General features: G+C 42.1%; 1 protein-coding gene across 3 annotated transcripts in view; it reads left to right on the forward strand.

The window, feature by feature from the left end:
• The window catches only part of LOC144681777 (metabotropic glutamate receptor 7-like), a 697,320-nt gene that overhangs the window by 474,888 nt on the left and 203,767 nt on the right, over nt 1-18,665 (forward strand). The gene's annotated exons all lie outside the window — the stretch shown is intronic.

Genomic DNA, 18,665 nt, shown 5'->3' on the forward strand with positions numbered 1-18,665 from the left:
ACGTACAGCTTTACAGAGCTGCTGATGCAATGGCAGACCCTGTTACCCATTTTCTCGGGTAAAGATGGCTAAGGCCTTCAGTGAGGCAAGAGGGCTATAGTGGTTATAGTTTAAAAGCAAAATACTGCGGATTCTGGAAACCTGAAATAAAAATAAAGTGCTGCAAAAATGCAGCAGGCCTAGCAGCACCTGTGGACAGGGAAACAGAATTAACTTTTCAACTCCAATATTGCGAACCAGTGCACTTGCTCTTTGCTATTCCACTGCCGAATACGTCTGCCCTGCAGAGGAAAGATCTACTCATGCTAAGAAGATGGATGCCATTCTGAATGCAAGTTGCAGACTTATCACAGGTTGTTTAAAACCAACAGCCTCTATATCCTGGCGGGTATCGCTCCCCCTGATATAAGAAGAACGGTAGCCAGCAAGAAAGAGCGACTCCGTCAAACATCAGATGAGAGGCACCCTCTACATGGTCATACACCTACACCCAGCTGCCTAAAGTCAAGGAAGAGCTTCATGAACAGTGTTGTTCCATTACAATCAACCCCATCTGAAGCCCGCATCGCTTTGTGGAAAGACCGGCTCGCCAGTCTCGAACAACCCCCAGCGATGGAAATTCAACTGGATGAAAGCCTTCCCCCAGGAGCTAATTGCAACTGGGCAACCTAGAAGTGCCTTAACAGATTTACGACTGGGATAAGTCGTTCAAAGGTGTCACTAAGCAAATGGGGATATAAAACCAGCCCGACAATTTATGAATGTGGAACTGATCCACAGACTATGCAACATCTCCTGCAATGCCTATCGCTAGAGGAACCCTGCACTGTTGCAGATCTTGCCGAATTCAACAACAAGGCGCAAAAATGTGTCCCGTTCTGGCTGGGCCATGTATGGACTGTCCATGGATACGATAAGAAGAACTCCAGTATGACTCTCTTTTTGGAACTGGTTGTAGTTTAATGGTCAGGAAATCTCCCTCATGTTCACTGAGATTAAATGTTCCAGTTTTGGGAAGGTTGTCACAATCCCAGACCAGACCCCCAAATTTCCGGCCCTAGACGAAACCCTCAAATTTGTTACAATCCTGCCAGGGGCCAATAACTTTTGTTGGTTAAAGCAGACAAAATTTGAAATCCCAGACATTTACTGTGAGAATAAAGCCACAAGATCCCATACTTTTAAACAAACAGAAGAACTTGTACTATAAAATGTCAGCAAAGTAAACAGCCAACACTCTCTTACACTCTAACATACTTAATTAACTTGATGTAAACATGAGTGAACAGAAAAACACTGGTCAGACACACCACAAAGGCACGTTAAATGGTGGACACAATGAAGACAAATTCCACAAATTTCCTCAGCAACCCATTTAGAGGTCAATGAGCCGCAAAACATCTTCAAAATGTGTCTTCCTCACAAAGGATTTCAGCCTCTGTCTTTCAAAGGTATGGCCTCTCATTTCCCTCAAAAGCTTCTCCAACTCAGACTGCTCCTATAACTACTCACCTCCCAATTGTTCAATATCTTCTCCTGAGACTGCGTCCCACTGGATTCATAACGCTGCAACCCAGCACCTCATTACTGGTATGATTCCAGCTCTCTAGCTACTCTGAGCAGAACACCCCTACTCATTCACTGTCCTTTGGCCCAATAGCCAGCTTTACTGAGCTGGTGCTGCTTCTAGGTTTCTTGAGTTCTGATCTCCCCAGTTTCACCGAGAAAATGCTGTTGCTGGGCTTCCCTGAGCCCCAATTCTTATCTGCACCAAGAAAATCCTGCCCCTGAGCTTCCCTGAGCCCCAGTGCCTAGCAGCACAGAGCGAATAATGGCTCCGAGAGCTCCTGTGAGCCCAAGCCCCCTCAGGAGCTAACGACAGCACTTAAGCTGTGTGGAGCTAATCTTCCTCTCTGTTTGCTCCCCACTGGCTGCTGTTCACTCTGCCCCTTGAACCGATTTGTGTGACCTGTTAATATCCCCCAACAGTGTTCCATCTCTGTTCCTAGGTAAGGTCCTAATGTATTCGAGCTGGTGCATTCTGCACCCTAAATGTTACAATTTCCAGTCGACTGTAGACTTCCCCCACCCCACCCCCACCACCACAGTTGTTAACTTGCAAAAGCTCAGACAAAAAATGCAGAAATATTACTTCCCTTACATTCATTCCCTTGAGAAAACGCTTCACCATAGTGAAGGTTTTTTTTACAATTGTTTTGCCATTTCTATACAATAGCAGTTCTTTACAACAAGTGCTTTTCATAAGGTTCTAACAAGTGGCTTATTGCATACTATAGAGGTAACCTTTTCATTTTTTGCCATTACACACAAGGTATTTACAGAGTTATAACAAAACAAGTACAGTAACACGTAGGATTAGCAGGATTTAAATGTCATAGAATGATCATAACTCAGAGCCCGTTTTTTCCTATGCCCTTTCTTTAATTCTGCAAAGAATGTCTCAGCTATGTCTACAGTCAAATAATCTCTTTTCTTTTGCTGTAGGCATACTTCCATTTATAAGTTCATTTTCTAAACTCAATCGTGGTAAATTCTCATTTTGAAACTTCAAAATGGCTTCTTTGTGTGCCAACAACTCATTTATTTTCCTATCTAAGTCCCTTTTGGTTGTTCCAAAAAAGTCATCAACATGCTTTTTATGTTTAAACAAAAGGGTTTTATGTTCCTGTTTGATTTGAGCTCTGGACATTTTAAGACCTTTCAGTTTCTCCTGATCACATTCGGAAATGTCCTCTTTAATTATTTTCAAGATATGTCAACAGCTTCCTCACTCTGGATTTTTATTTTCCTTCCTAACATTTTAAGTCTTCAATGCAATTCATGAACCACATAATTCCAATCATCTTGGAGCTTTAAATTGCCTTTTGTGAACTGTTCACTTGCCTGGATTCCTGCTGCTGCATCCTGTATTTCAACACTAGCAAGCATCCCTGGGTTGGTGTCAAGTGTCATTAACCCTTTTGGGTCACTTTGAGGTCTCAGTTTTTCTTGTTGAAAATTTTTATTTTGAAATTCTGCAGAACCTTATATAAGTTTGACAACTTCACATGGTCATTCCGTTTATTTTAGATCTTTCCTCCATGGTTGCTGACTGCTCCTTGGGCTCTTTCAATTTACTTGTTAGATCCTCGATCTGTTTTTAAAAAATTGTCCTGAGCTGCTTTTAAAGTCTGGATCTGCTTTTCCAGGCTGCACATCTCATCCTTATTGTTCTCCAGATTGCATCAGAGTTCAAGAATTTCATTGCTCATTTCCCAACAAAACTCCGGTAGTTCATCAGTCTTCGTTTTTAATTCTGCATTCAACCAACTGTTCTGATTCACCAGTAATTCCTTTTCCTGTTCAAGGCATTTTTCGTGTTATTTAGTAGAAACATCTGATACTTGAAGTTCATCAAGTTTTAATTGATGGTCTCTCTTTGTTGAATTTGCTTATACAAGTTTATCATTAAGACGTTTCACTCATTCAAGTTTGCTACTTCCTGTGTCCGATGCTCAAGTGTTCTCACAATTTCTCGTTTTTCATTATCTAGCTCACCTTTTCTGATGTTTGGGAAGTTGAGCATGACCGAGCAACTGCTGCAACTCCGTTGTTGCTATGTTACTGTCTACACTGGCTAAATCATTATCCAGTATAAAATCTGACCCTTCCATAGGCAAACTGGGAACAATTCCCGCAGTAACAATCGCTGTAACAACTTCACAACTTAATGTTATGCAATGGAACAGATTTCTTTGTCACATGAATACTTTTTCTTTCATCAGACCATCTGCAAGACAAATCACATCATCAGCTTCCATCAGTGAACTACCCTAGTGTCTCTGAAAATATTAATTTGCTTACTTTTTCTGTTTGAGGAGTAAGGGGATACTCCTCCCTTAGAGGCAAAACCTCTATAACCTCCAGTAACCAGGCTCACTTTAGCAGTATTAAAGGAAGAATCTCTTTTAATATCCTGAGCCATATCCCCCATTCTAGTAGGTATTGAGGGAACACTTTGCAATTGTACAATTGCTACTGTTTTACCACTTGTTTCCTTTACTGGTACCGTCTTTAACGAGGACTCCTTAGATGCCCTTATTATTGCCACCAATTTACAGCTCAGCTTCCAACAGTTTGCTTTTACATAACCCATCTTACAACAATTAAAACTTTCTTTTTTTACATCACTTCGATTCTCTATACTACCATTTTCATTGGCTGGAACAGCTTCTCCATTCTCACTAAAGCCAGACTCTGCTTTTCCTCCAGCTTCCTTGTGAGTTTTCGAATGGAGATCTACTGTCCCTTAGCTGCTTATGTAATATATATCATGGCAATCTGCCAGAACTGCGGCTTCCCTTATCTTAGAAATCCTGCAGCCTTCCAGGTATGACCTGATGGCTATTGAGATGCTGTTTTGGAATTCTACCATTATCATTAGCACTCTTACATTCTCAAAATTCTGTTCAAGTTTCAGTGCTCGAAACCCTCAGTCCCACAACATTTTTTTTCCCCCTGGAAAATTGTACAGACTTTTCATTTAGTCTTTCCTCTCCCTCTGCTCCCCGCTGGCTGCTGTTCATTCTGCCCCTTGGACTAATCTGTGTGACCTATTAACATCTCCCAACAGGGAGATGTTCTGCCCCTGTTCCAAAGCAGGGTCTAATGTATCCAAGCTGGGTGCATTCTGTAACTTAAATCTACAATCAACCAGAGGTCATCCCCACAGGCACCAACTTACAAAAACACACAGGCAATAAAATCCACAAAGTTTTGATACCCTCAAAAGACAAAAACAAAAATAAAAGCTTACCAGTTTCCAAATAATATCAGTGGCTAATTTACAAAAACACACAGACAAAAAAAATCCAACAAAGTTTTGATTCTCTAACAAGACAAAAACACACAAAAAAACACTAGTTTGCAAGTAACATCAGTGTTTATACATCTTAACCCCCTGAAATTCCTGTGGGATTGATCTGCCAGACATCACAAGCAATATTTTCTATTTGAGGAAGAGTCATATTGAATTCAAAACATAAACTGTGTTTCTGTTTCCACAAAGTTATGCTAAGTTTTTCCAGCACACTTTTTTTTCCAGATCTCCAGCATCCACAGTATTTTGTTTTTATTCCAAAATTTTATATTATTTGACATGAGGCAGGCTCCTCTTTTATGTTGGGTAGTTTAGATCATTTTTATAATTGGGTAAGCAGTGATGCAAGTTCTAGATGCAGCTTTATATCTTGTGTTTATTTTCAACCTAGGTCACAGAACTTTGAACAGAAATTGTCAGAATATACACGCACACACCTTTAGGGGCAGGTAATGCAACACCTGTTACCCATTTGCTTGGGCAAGAAAGCCTAAGGCCTTCAATGAACTGATGGGCAAAGCACGGGGATCCTATGGACAAACTGCATGCAAGGCTGATTACTGATGTGAAAATTATTCGGTTTTACGGACTGTTAAAACCAGTGAACCTAATGAATGATTCTTCAGGGGGAAAAAAACTCTATGAACCTATCCTTAGTACTGGATATGTCAGCTACTGGGTTATATTAAATAACCATCCTTGCCAAATCAATGTAATGATCCTGAGGGATTGTGTTATTGGAAGATGCTGCCTGACTTCTCACACCCCTGGAGGAGAGGGCAAAGTTGGGTACATAAGACAAATCTAAAAGATTCTGTGGGAGGGTGGGGGGAGAGATTGGAAAGCAAAGAGATGGTGCAGTGGCTGACTTATTTTTAAGATGAAAGCAAAATACTGCGGATGCTGGAAATCTGAAACAAAAACAAAAATTGCTGTAAGAACTCAGCAGGTCTGACAGCATCCGTGGAGAGAAAGACAGAGTTAACGTTTCGAGTTCATAGGACTCTTCTTCAAAGCTGAAGATCTGAAGTTCTGATGAAGAGCCATATGGACTCAAAAAATTAACTCTGTCTTTCTCTCCACAGATGCTGTCAGACCTGCTGAGTTTTTCCAGCAATTTTTGTTTTTGTTGATGACTTATCATTGTTGTTTTTATTTTAAAAAATGGCTTTCTCCCCAGGTAACTCTTTGACGTCTTGTTATAAGTATTTGAAGACCTTTCTATGCATCGTCACAGTAGCCACCACAGTTTAAGATATTTTGTGGTTGAAATTGCAGTGTGTGAATATTAAAACATCAATGCTTATTTCAATTGCATGGAATTGCTTTGTCTGCTGTTTTAACTGTGATGTCAGTTGGCATTATACAAACATTTGCACTGCATAATTTAAAAGCCTTTGTGTTTTTACATAAAAGACTTGACGTAGGGTCCAAAGGCCACCAGTAAAATGTTGCTTCTAGGAAACCCTGTTGAAATTAAATTATCCCATCACATTCCCTCAAGTGGAAGTGAGGCTAGAGCAAAGTGTTGAACCACAAAAAGCTTGCCTTTGATTCTCTTTGCTAAGAGACTTTGAAGGGCATCAGGGATATATAGCCTACTGTGGAAATCTTAAAGCAAGAACTACAGAGGAATCGGGTTTAATGAGATCTCTGTACTTTTTCTCCGAAATAACTTTCTAAGAGGTTAATCCCTTTGGAATTGTTGTCGTTTTACAATTCCGTCATTTTGAGGCATACCACCATTGCACTGTCCTTAGACTCTTGCACATTAAGCAAGGGGGAAAGCTCTCCACTGGTGAGAGTCATACCTAGCACAAAGGAAGATGGTTGTGGTTGTTGGAGGTCAATCATCTCAGCTCCAGGACATCACTGCAGGAGTTCCTCAGGGTCATGTCCTCAGCCCAACCATCTTCAGCTGCTTCATCAATGATCTTCCTTCCAACATAAGATCAGAAGTGGGGATGTTCGCTGATGATTGCACAATGCTCAACACCATTCGCGACTCCTCAGATACTGAAGCAGTCCATATCCAAATGCAACAAGACCTGAACAATATCCAGGCTTGAGTTGGCAAGTGGCAAGTAACATTTGCGCCACACAAGTGCCAGGCAATGACCATCTCCAACAAGAGAGAACCTAATCATCACTCCTTGACATTCAATGACATTACCATCACTGAATTCCCCACTATCAACATCCTGGGGGTTACCATTGTCCAGAAACTGGAACTAGTCTAGCCATATAAATACTGTGGCCACAAGAGCAGGTCAGAGGCTAGGAATCTGCAGCGAGGAACTCACCACCTGACTCCCCAAAGCCTTCCACCATCTAAAAGGCACGAGTCAGGAGTGGGATGGAATACTCTCCGCTTGCCTGGATGAGTGCAGCACCAACAGCTCTCAAGAAGCTTGACACCATCCAGGACAAAGCAGGACTTGATTGGTACCACATCCACAAACATTCACTCCCTCCACCATAGTGGCAGCAGTGTGTGCCATCTACAAAATGCACTGCAGGAATTCACCAAGGCTCCTTAGACAGCACCTTCTAAACCCACAACCATTACCATTTAGAAAGATAAGGACAGCAGACACATGGGAACACCACTACCAGGAAGGTCCCCTCCAAGCCACTCACCATCCTGAGTTGGAAATATATTGCCGTTTCTTCACTGTCGCTGGGTCAAATATGGGAACTCCCTCCCTAATACACCACATGGACTGAAGCAGTTCAAGAAGGCAGCTCACCACCACCTTCTCAAGGGATGGGCTATAAATGCTGGCCTAGCCAGCGATGCCCACATCAAAGGAATGAATAATAAAAACACAATGCTTCAGCAAGTAGATCACGCTCCATCATACTTCCAGAACACAGGTAGTTAGCATGGGAACCTGGTTCACTTGGCACTCAAATATCCCTGAAGAATTCAGTATTGAATCTGGCCATACATCTGATTACATTTCATAAATGCCCTTTAAAATGCTTCTATAGAAAAGAAAAAAAGAATAAAAAGAATTTCAAAATGTTCAATGAAAGACTATGGGCTAAAAATCAGATTGCTCCTGTTTTCCAATTGACTTCAATTTTAGTAGGGCTCCTTGATGTCACTTTTGGTCAAATGTTACCTTGATGACAAGGGCAGTCATTCTCACCTCACTTGTGAGTAACCCAATTTTAAATAATTGAAAATGACTTTGAAAAAAGGGTACAATAGTAAATTTCTTGATAAGTTAAAACATTTTAAAAAGCTGCCTTTTTGGGGTCTTGTAACTGAAACAGATTTTTAAAAAAAATCTTGTTTCATGGGATGTAGGCATCATTGACCAGGCCAGCATTTGTTGCAATCCCTAACTGCCCTTGAACTGAGAGACTTGCTAGGTCATTTCAGAGGGCTGTTAACAGTCAACCACATTGCTGTGGGTCTGGAGTCCCATGTCAGCCAGACCAAGTAAGGATGGCAGATTTCCCTCCCTAAAGGACACCAGTGAACCAGATGGGTTTTTGCGACAATCATGATAGTTTCAAGGCCACCATAACTGAGACAAGCTTTCAAATCCAGATTTATTAACTGAATTCTAACTCCACCAGCTGCTGTGGTGGGATTTGAACCCATGTTCCCAGAGCAAGAGCTGGATCTCTAGATTACTAGTCCAGCAACATTACCACTACGCCACTGTCTTCCCCTGAGACCCACCTCGAAGGCCTACAAATGAGTGCAATGAGTTCACATGTAGGCCAATACCATGGTATTGATATCGCCATGGTGATTAATAAAATCCAGGAATGTGGATAATTTTGTAGGCTGGGCCTGCTTCCAGCATGATGTTTTTCCAAATCAGCACCAAATCTTGATTTGCATTTAACGTTCCCTGTTTTTTTTTTTCTTTGCATTTATTTGGCTGATTTTGGGTGAATTGCACTGGATATACCAGAGCAACCTAGCAGAAACTCCAGGCCAGTATGTTTAATAGCCTGCAATCAACATTTCAAGTTTTTAATGTGCTTCTCACTTTTGCTCTTCAACTGCATTAAAATTAAAGGAAAATACAGAGTGGGGTCTCAGTGAAGATTAAAAATGCTCAAGATGTTTCAATTAAAAGCCCAGGTAAATGATTCTGGTCCCTACTGTGCCTGTAAATCTGTTCACAATGTTGAGAGACTGGTCCTGAGAATACTTACAATTAAGAGTCGGGGGTTTGTGACCAGTTTTGTTTGGTGGAGGTTTGGTGGATGGAGGGTTTGATGGATGGATTTAAAAGATTGAGGCGACTTGTCCATGTTTTAGCTGCACGGTTGTGCCATGCCATTGTTTATTTGTGCCCAGCTTATGGCTATATGTGGACGTAACTGCAGATAAAACTGCAGGTTACTATGTATATAGTCAGCGGGATTTATTTGTGCTATACTATATATATTTTGTACTATTTTGCACTGTTTTGTACTATTTGTACTATTTTTTACCCTTTAGTCCAGACATGGCACTAAGGGGAGGTGATAGCATAGTAGTATTGTCACTGGTCATTGTCCAGAGACCTAGGGTAATGCTCTGGGGACTCGGTTCAAATCCCTCCATGGCATATGGTGGTATTTGAATTCAATTGAAAGAAAACCTGGAGTTAAAGGTCTAATGATGACCATGAAACCATTGTCAATTGTAAAAATTCATCTGGTTCATTAATGTCCTTTAAGGAAGGAAATCTGCTGTGCTTACCTGGTCTGGCCTACATGTGACTCCAGACCCACAGCAATGTGGTTGACTCTTAAATGCCCTCTGAACAAGGCTTCGCCAGCGATGCTCACATCCCATGAATAAATAAATTTAAAAATTGAAGTATGGGTGTGATTGCATTAGGATGAAAGATTAAGTTCCACCAACCTTCATTTGACCTAATAATTTAATGACAGGTACATCTGGGATAACATGCTGGATTTAATTGTTTGTTAGTTCAACAGTTCTTTAGAAAAAAATAGTCCTGAGGTTTTATCTATACCAGTATTTAATTGATCTGAATACAGGCAAGTAACAGTTCCATTTTTTGCACACAACATACTGCAGTGCTCATATCACATAAAGATGAATTGTTTAATGGTTATTAGCATTGCCAGCTTGGTGCTAATGACAATTGATTATATCCAGGCCCAATAATTGTACCTTGTCCCTCAGCACATTCAGAATTCAGCGCTGCTGTTAGTCAATGGGGAAGAAATTAGGGCAGGTGCAACATTAGCAGGCGATTCGTTATCACCCATCTTATGCAACCAATTAACTTCACAACCACACCCCACACCCCAGCATGTGTTCACAAGAAATTTCATAAAGTCGAATTAAAGCCTGAAAAGGTACAAAATGGCAGACATTACAGTCATTTGTCTTCAAAATTACTGCAGTCACAAAATAAGTGAAGTACTACCAAGAGCCAAGGTGAAGAGTGCAAGGGACATGATTTAGACAGTCTTTGACAGTCTTCAGAATTGCATCAAATTCGTTTTGCGCCTGTATATTTTAAATTAGAAACAGGCAATTTGGTATATTAAGTTATGGTTACGTGTGTTCAATGATCAATACATCGCCTACCAAAACCATTTATCAATTTCACAGACAGAGGATAATATAGCAATGCCTGTATCAATTTGTGGTAACACTAAAAGGAATTTTCTCCAGTCCTCATTGCTGTTATCTCCTGGTGAAAGTGAGAACAGTGTTTTTGAACCTCTCTCCTCTTCCTAGGATAGATTTAGTTTGCAATTGATGCACTCGGTGGGCTTCATCAGAGTGATCCAAGTTAAAAGTAAAATACTGCAGATGCTGAAAACCTGAAAGTAAAACAGAAAATGCTGGAAAAACTCAGCAGGTCTGATAGCATCTGTGGAGAGAAAAACAGAGTTGACGTTTCAAGTCCGTATGACCCTTCTTCAGAGCTCTGAAGAAGGGTCATAAGGACTCAAAATTTCAACTCTGTTTTTCCTCTCCACAGATGCTGTGAGACCTGCTGAGTTTTTCCAGCATTTTCTGTTTTACTTTCAGAGTAATCTAAGTGCTGTGTGACTTTGAAACAAGGCTTATCACAGGGTGCTTAGTGAAAAATCAAATTTGCTTATAATGCTTGATTCAAGGGATATGTATTTAAAAAAAGCCCATGCCCGAGCAACTTTGATATCTTGTGTAATCGATAAACCTAAATTGCTTCTTATTTTTCTTAAGTGTTGCATTAAATTACAGTATATGTGACAGTAATAACTTATGATTCCAGAACGAGTAAATTAATAGTGGCAACCTCTTAAGGTCTTTCACCTAATGTGCTTATAGAATCAGACTGATTTGATTACTGTGGACTTACCCAGTCATTTGTAAGTCAGTAATCAACAAGGATAAAGTGCAGGTCACAAATGAAACTCCATTCACTTTGAAACTGTTACAATTTATATGTCCAGCATAATTTCAGTTCAAGGTAATTTTTTAAAAAATAGAGCCTTAATTATGCAAAGCCAACTCTATAGTCAGCTTATTAAATGAGCTCACAGTTTACAGAATGTTGCTTTCCTAATTCAGCCTAATTTTTCACCAAAGTACAGTTGCTATTAAGGTGTCGTCTTTTTCTGCTCTGTAGCTATTTAATTCCAAACTAATGTAAGAGTGGCCGAGTTGTCTTTTTAATAATAGAGTTGATCTGCAGACACTTCTCGAGTGGAAACATTAAGTTGATTTACAACATACTCAGCAGCAACTACACGTGTGCTTTCAACTCCAACTCTAACCCTACACAGACTGCTGAGGTACCTCACGTTACTCTCCTATTGGTTACTACAGATCATGTGATCATCCTTAACAATTATTTTTAAAGGTACATTACACTAAATAAAACCATAATTACTACACACACACTCATTTCACAGGTCAGCCTCCCTAATTATTGGTCAATTACACTGCATATCTCAAGTCACACTAAAGAGCTTTCAGTTTAGTGATAGTCCAAAATATTCAGCACAACTGCAGCCAAACCCATACCAGTGTGGCAACTTGTTTTAGGTAGGAAGAGGTCTCACATTTCTTTGGCTTCTAATCCATCTATTTGAACTTTAAAATTTAGTGTGCAATTGTGGAGATCTTTAAAATTTACAATTAACAATCCCTGCACAATCAGTTAACTACTCACAGACAGAGACCAACATTTACCCAGTTTGAAATACTGTTTGTGTGGCTCAATACTAAGGGCGGAATCATCCCAGATTTGCACTAAGTGCGATATTGTCTCAAACCCGCCGCATTAATTATGCATTCCCGGGAAACACACTGTTTCCATGGTGGCTGGGCTCTCATTCACCCGCTCCGTCATCACCTGTCTGCTTCATCATGCCAGGCGCCACGTTTAAGGTGCAGCTGCACGCACACCTCTGTGCTTCCATCCCATGACTGCTGCATGGAAGACATGGCCCCGAAAGGCAATAAGACTGCAGCCCCCAGGTTCAATGACATGCCCCTGGAGCACCTTTTGGATGCAGTGGAGGCTCGCCCTGATGTTCCCTACCCCCACTCTGGCCACAGGATGGGCAGCAACATCACCAATTCGGCTTGGGAGGCGGTGGCAGCGGTGGTCAGCGCAAACGCCCTGCAAAAGAGATCAGCCACTCAGTGCTGCAAGAGGATGAATGATCTCCTCTGTTCCGGCAGGGTAAGTCACTCTTCTCATCAACTCAATCACTCAAAACCCATCACACATCCACAGGGCCCTTACTGCCAGTTCAAGGGACATTCACTCTCTCACACATACCTTCATTTCCTTCATCCCGTCCATGGGACCGCTCACCACCCACACAGGCCAGGCATACTTATCATCTGGCCCGGCAGGCATCCTGCTGACACTCTCTCCACCTCTATTCATGCAGGATAGGCTGGCTCACAAGAGGGAGAGGTCGCAGGCCAGTGGAGGAATGTCTGAAATCATCACGGACTTTGAAAACAGAGCCATCCAGCTGGCTGGTGAGGATCTGGACCATTCCTGTGCTCACGGTGAGGTTGGCGCTGCTCTACCAAGTGAGGATCTGGCAGTGCAAAATCCATCAGACAACCATGCTGTGAGTGATATGTCCTGTTTCACAGGCCACTGCCATGCACTAATTATCCCTCATTGCTTTCGCAGGCACATCTGGGAAACCGCCAAGAGAGTCAATGACCAGAGCCTCCAATCAAGCCCCAAGGGAAGCTCAGAAGGGGAATCCGCTGAAACCCTCCATGAAGTCCTATCACAGCGCTCACCCACACCCTCCACCAGCACAGAGACATGCACCTCGGTGGGACCTAGCTTTAGAGTAGCCTCGGGACCACAATCTGGTGAGCACATTGCACTGTCGGATCCACAGCAGGTGGTGGCAGGGACTTCCCAGGTGTCTGGCACTCGGAGGACTGCTGGAGGCCAGAAATTTGCTGAGTCTGAGTCAGATGATGAGCCTCTGGACTCGGCCATATTACAGTTGCTGGAGCTGCAAAGGCAAGCTCTGGAACATCAGGAAGGGATGTCTACCGCATTCCTCAGATTGCAAGGCACGATGGAGGAGTCCATCCATCTTCAGGCTGAGGTGATAGCGCTGGCAGACCACCACATTGAGATAAACACCGGCAGGATGGTGGCCGCCATCCAGGAAGTTGCCTCAACCGCAGGGCAGCCCTTGCCCCATACCTGCCCCATACCTGCAACCCACCACAACCTTGAAGTGCAACAGGCAATCCGGGCAAGTGCTGCGCAATGTTACTCTGTACTCATCTCTGAGTTCCCATCAAAGTGCAGCTCGCCAAGTGCACACCTTATATATGCTGTTGTGAAACACATCAGCGTGCAATCACGCTGACGTGGGCGGACGATCCAGCCGGGGGGCAGGGGGGATGATTCCAGCGGACTGGCCTGAAAATGACGTGGATGTATTACAACGGGGCCCTTGACATCCGATGACAGGAAACACGGCCAGCCATCGATGGACTGATCGGACAATCGAAAACTGCTTTCATGACGCCGGCTCATGCTGCTGAGCACACCCGACGCCATTGGACACTGACGATTCCGCTCTAAATGTGAGCCTTGGCTTAGAGGCAGTGGCATAGTGGTATTATCACTGGACTAGTATTCCAGAGACCCAAGGTAATTCTCTGGGGACCTGGGTTCGAATCCCACCATGGTGAAATTTGAATCCAATAAAAATCTGCAATTAAAAGTCTGATGATGACCATGAAACCAATGCCGATTGTCACACAAACCCGCCTGGTTCACGAATGTCCTTTAGGAAAGGAAATCTGCCATTTTTACCTGTTCTAGTCAACATGTGACTCCAATTAATGTTGGCCTAGCCAGCAACGCCCACATCCCATGAACAAATAGAAAACAAAATTCTCATATGAACACAATCTAGGCTAACATGTCAGTGCAGTATTGAGGGTATGCTGTTACTGTCAGAGATACCCTCTTTTAGATGGGATGTTAAATCAAGGCTCTGTCTGCACCCTTAGGGGCAATGTAAAAAAAAATTCCCATTGCATTATTCAGGGAATTTCTCCAGGGTCCTAGTCAACATTTATCCCTCAATCGGCATCACTAAATCAGATTATCCAGTCATTAATATCATTGTTGTTTGTGGATCTCCCTGTACATAAATTGCCTGCTGTGTTTCCCTACAATGCATCAGTGGCTACACTTCAAAAGTATTTCGTTAGCTGTGGAGCATTTTAAGAAATCCTGAGTCTCTGAAAGGCTCCACGTAAATGCAGGTCTCTTGCTTCTGTTATTTATTTGCATCATTCAGGACCATTTGACAAACAACTAACCATATTACTAAAATTGATAGGTTTGGTAACCTGGAAGAATGAGTTTAAAGAGGCTGAAAGGCCTTTTCCACCTGAACCTATCCTGGTAAATCTGGTAGGTGGCATAAACTTGGACTGTTAAATATAAACGTAATGGCCACCAGCCACACCGCAGGATCAGGTCTATACAAACCATAGCAGATGTAGAGTTCTTAATTTCTTATTGATCTCTACACAAGTATAGAAGTACAACTAAGTCTGCTTGACCGACAAAAGTGATGCAGTTGACATTATAGATATTTGCACTTTCGAAAAGCTTTAACAGGATTCAATATCTGTGATTAATGGCTGTTGCCACAGGATAGGAGGTAACGTATGGCACAAGGTGGGCAATTGAGCGAAAAGCAGATAACAGAGCAATTGTAAAATTAAACCTTTCTGGATTGTATGCGATTAGTAAGCAAGATACCATAGAGTTGGTCTTAGGACTCATGTTGTTCTAAATATGGGCTAATGATTTGAACAAGGATATTAGAAGCAAAATCTCTATGCTTGCAGGTGGTACTGAAACAAGAGTCAAGTTAAATACTGAGAAACCACACTGCTACCTTGAGGAGGATTTTGATTTCAGGGGCCAGGGAGGGGGGGGAGGGTAATTGGTTCATGTGGATAAACTGCAAATGCCAATAATTGGCCTGTGTTAAATTGAACTGTTTGTTGGCATGCTGATAGAGAAGGAGATCCAAGGGATTACTGCAAATATACCAACTATCAACACAGCACAAAGGCTACGGTAAGAAAGCCAAACAAGGAGATGGGATTGTCGAGTAATAAATGTGATTGCTCCTGTTAGAGGGCAAGTTTTATGATGATTGGTTAAGGAAATCGTTATTGTTCTCTTTTGGGGAAGGGAGATTGGGAAGTGACTGCATTGAAGATTTCAAGACTATGACCGACACTAACAAACTGGTCCAGGCAAATTGTTCATGATGATAGAAGGCTTCCAATAACGAGGAACACAAGCTGCAAATGAGGAATTTAGGAGTAAGAAAGGACGTTAGGTGGAACTGGCTCCCCCCCAGATTGATAGTTTTACCGAGGAAAAGCATTGATGCGGATTGTATGAAAGTGAGAAGAGAGATGGTGGACAGAGTGAAAATGGGGTCAAATAAATCAAACATTTGACAAATGACCTTTCCTTACATTCTTACTTTCTTATTTGATGTTAGCTTGATCAATGTTTAGTACATAGGGTATAGTCAGTAAGGTAGATTGTTTCAAGTTTGAATCCTGGTTGTTAAATCATTTATCTTTACTATCCTAATTTTGTACCATATTGTTGGATAAAAGACAGTCTGAAGTCCATTCAGGATCCTAGCCTTTCACCATAACATTTATGTAGAAGCTGCAAATTTACTTTTTTGTTAAAAGTACATGAGAATGAGATTAAAATCTGTTTTTGTTTGATAGTTCAAGGTTTGGTTATCAAGGGGAAAAAGTTATTCTCATTATTTTTGTTAAAAAGAAATAAATGACTACATTGTTAACTCTTCAGGTGGTATTTAATGGAGGCAAAGGGGATATTTGCCTACTGGCTGGAGAGCTGACAAGAGCCCCATTTTGCCTCTTTTTGAGATGAATTAAATACCAATCAGGCATGTACTTAACTGGACTGCAGTGGGCCTTCCCCTCAAGGACGCCAGGGGTGGAAGTCCTGCCCGCAGGAAGCTGCCGGTCAATCAGAGGCTGGCAGCTCTTTGTTGATCGACAGCAACACCATGGAGGCGGTGGCTGCTACCAGTACTACACCCAGCCCAGGCTTTGGATCACGGATGGACTGAGAGACACGTTTGATGGTGGGTTGAAGGTTGCAGGGGAGGGGTATGGCAGCAAGGGCTGGGCAGGGTGGGGTGGGGTGTGGTTCTCATTGGGCCTCCCTCTTCCTGATGCTAGGTGCCTGAATCAGATACCACTAACAGCCACCAACCCCCCCCACCCCACTCCCAGAACCCTGCACTCCCCCAAGAGCCTGCAAACAACCCCGAGAAGGTTTAATTTTCAGTCTTCCTGCATGACTGTGGTGGCGGAATGGGGCCTTTAAGGAACTCAGTTGGCGACGGGGTGGAAATACCGTCCATGAGCCTTCTCACCATGGGCTTAATAGGGAGAGTGGCAGGAAGGCAGCTGGATCCCCACCTGTCATCCTTCTGCCTGATTAAATGCCTCCCCCACCACCAAACTTGCTATGGTGGAGGGCATTAAATTCCAACTTTCATGCCCTCGGGGCATCTAGGAATGGGTAATAAATTGACCCTTGCCAGTATTGCCCAAACTGTGAAACCAAGTTGAAGAAAAATTGACTGGAGAATACCGACTCCTTTTTCATGCCAGCTCCTCATAGCCCTCAACTCCCCGATATTTTAAAAATCTATCTAACTCCTCTTTAAATACTTTCAGTGACCTAGCCTCCATAACTCTCTGGGGTAGAGAATTCCAGACATTCACTACCCTCTGAGAGAAGAAATTACTTCGCATCTCAGTTTTAAATGAATGTCCCCTTATTCTGTAACTATGTCCCCGAGTTCGAAATTTCCCCATTAGTGGAAACACCTTCTCAACATCTACCCTGTCAAGCCCCCTCAGAATCTTGTACATTTCAGTAAGATCACCCTTCATTCTTCTAAACTCTAATGAATAAAGGCCTAACCTATTTAACCGTTCCTGATAAGTCAACCCCTTCATCCCAGCAATCAGCCTATTGAATCTCTTTGAACCTCCAATGCCAATATATCCTTTCTTAAATACGGGGACCAAAACTGTACACAGCACTCCAGGTGCGGTCTCACCAATACCCTGTACAGTTGTAACAAAACTTCCCTATTTTTAAGCTTCAACCCCTAGCAATACAGGTCAAAATTCCATTTGCCTTAATTATTTGCTGCATCTGCATGCTAACGTTTTGCGTTTCATGCACAAGAACATCCAGATCTCTCTCTGCTGCACTTTTTTGCAGCCTCTCTCCATTTAAATAATTGTCTGCCTTTTGATTTTTCCTATCAAAGTGCATGACCTCACACTTTCCTACATTAAACTCCATCTGCTAAGTTTTTGCCCACTCACTCAACCTGTCTATATCCCCTTGCAGACTCCTTATGTCCTCATCACAACATGCCCTCCCACCTATTTTGTATCATCAGCAAATTTGGATGCATTGCACTCTACCCCCTCCTCCAAGTCATTAATATAGATAGTAAACAATTGAGGCCCTAGGATTGATCCTTGTGGCACTCCACCAGCTACATCTTTCCAACCTGAAATGACCAATTAATCCCGACTCTCTGTCTTCTGTGTGTTAACCAATCCTCGATCCATGCTAATAAATTACCCCCAATACCGTTACCACCTCTCTTGTGCAAAAACCTTTTATGTGGCACCTTATTGAATGCCTTCTGGAAATCCAAATACACTACATCTACCGGTTCCCCTTCAAAAAAACTCTATCAGATTTGTCAAATATGATTTCCCTTTCAAAAAGCCATGTTGATTCTGTTTGATTACATTAAGCTTTTCTAAATATCCTATTTCTTCCTTAATAATGGACTCTAACATTTTCCCAATGACAGATGTTAGACCTGATTACTGGCCTGTGGTTTCTTGCTTTTTGTCTCCCTCCCTTCTTGAACAGAGGCGCCACATTAGCATTTTTCCAATCCACTGGAACCTTCCTGGAATCCAGTGTTATAAGTTATATGACTGTGGAGGTCTGAATTTCTGTAGGCCTGATCACAGAGACTCTGATTATCAATGAATTAGAAAAAGTTATTTAAACATTACAATTAATCAAATTTATAGGGCGAAGGACAAACTTCAGCTCTGAGACATCTTTAATGCTATGAATACACATATCAACCTCCTCACCACAATTATTTAACTACTGTATTTTTATCTCTGTTTTTAATTAACTTTTAAAGCAGTGTTTCCTATAGTCATCAT

The sequence above is a fragment of the Cetorhinus maximus genome, chromosome 6 (genome assembly GCF_964194155.1).
Source record: "Cetorhinus maximus chromosome 6, sCetMax3.hap1.1, whole genome shotgun sequence".
Taxonomy (NCBI): Eukaryota; Metazoa; Chordata; class Chondrichthyes; order Lamniformes; family Cetorhinidae; genus Cetorhinus; species Cetorhinus maximus.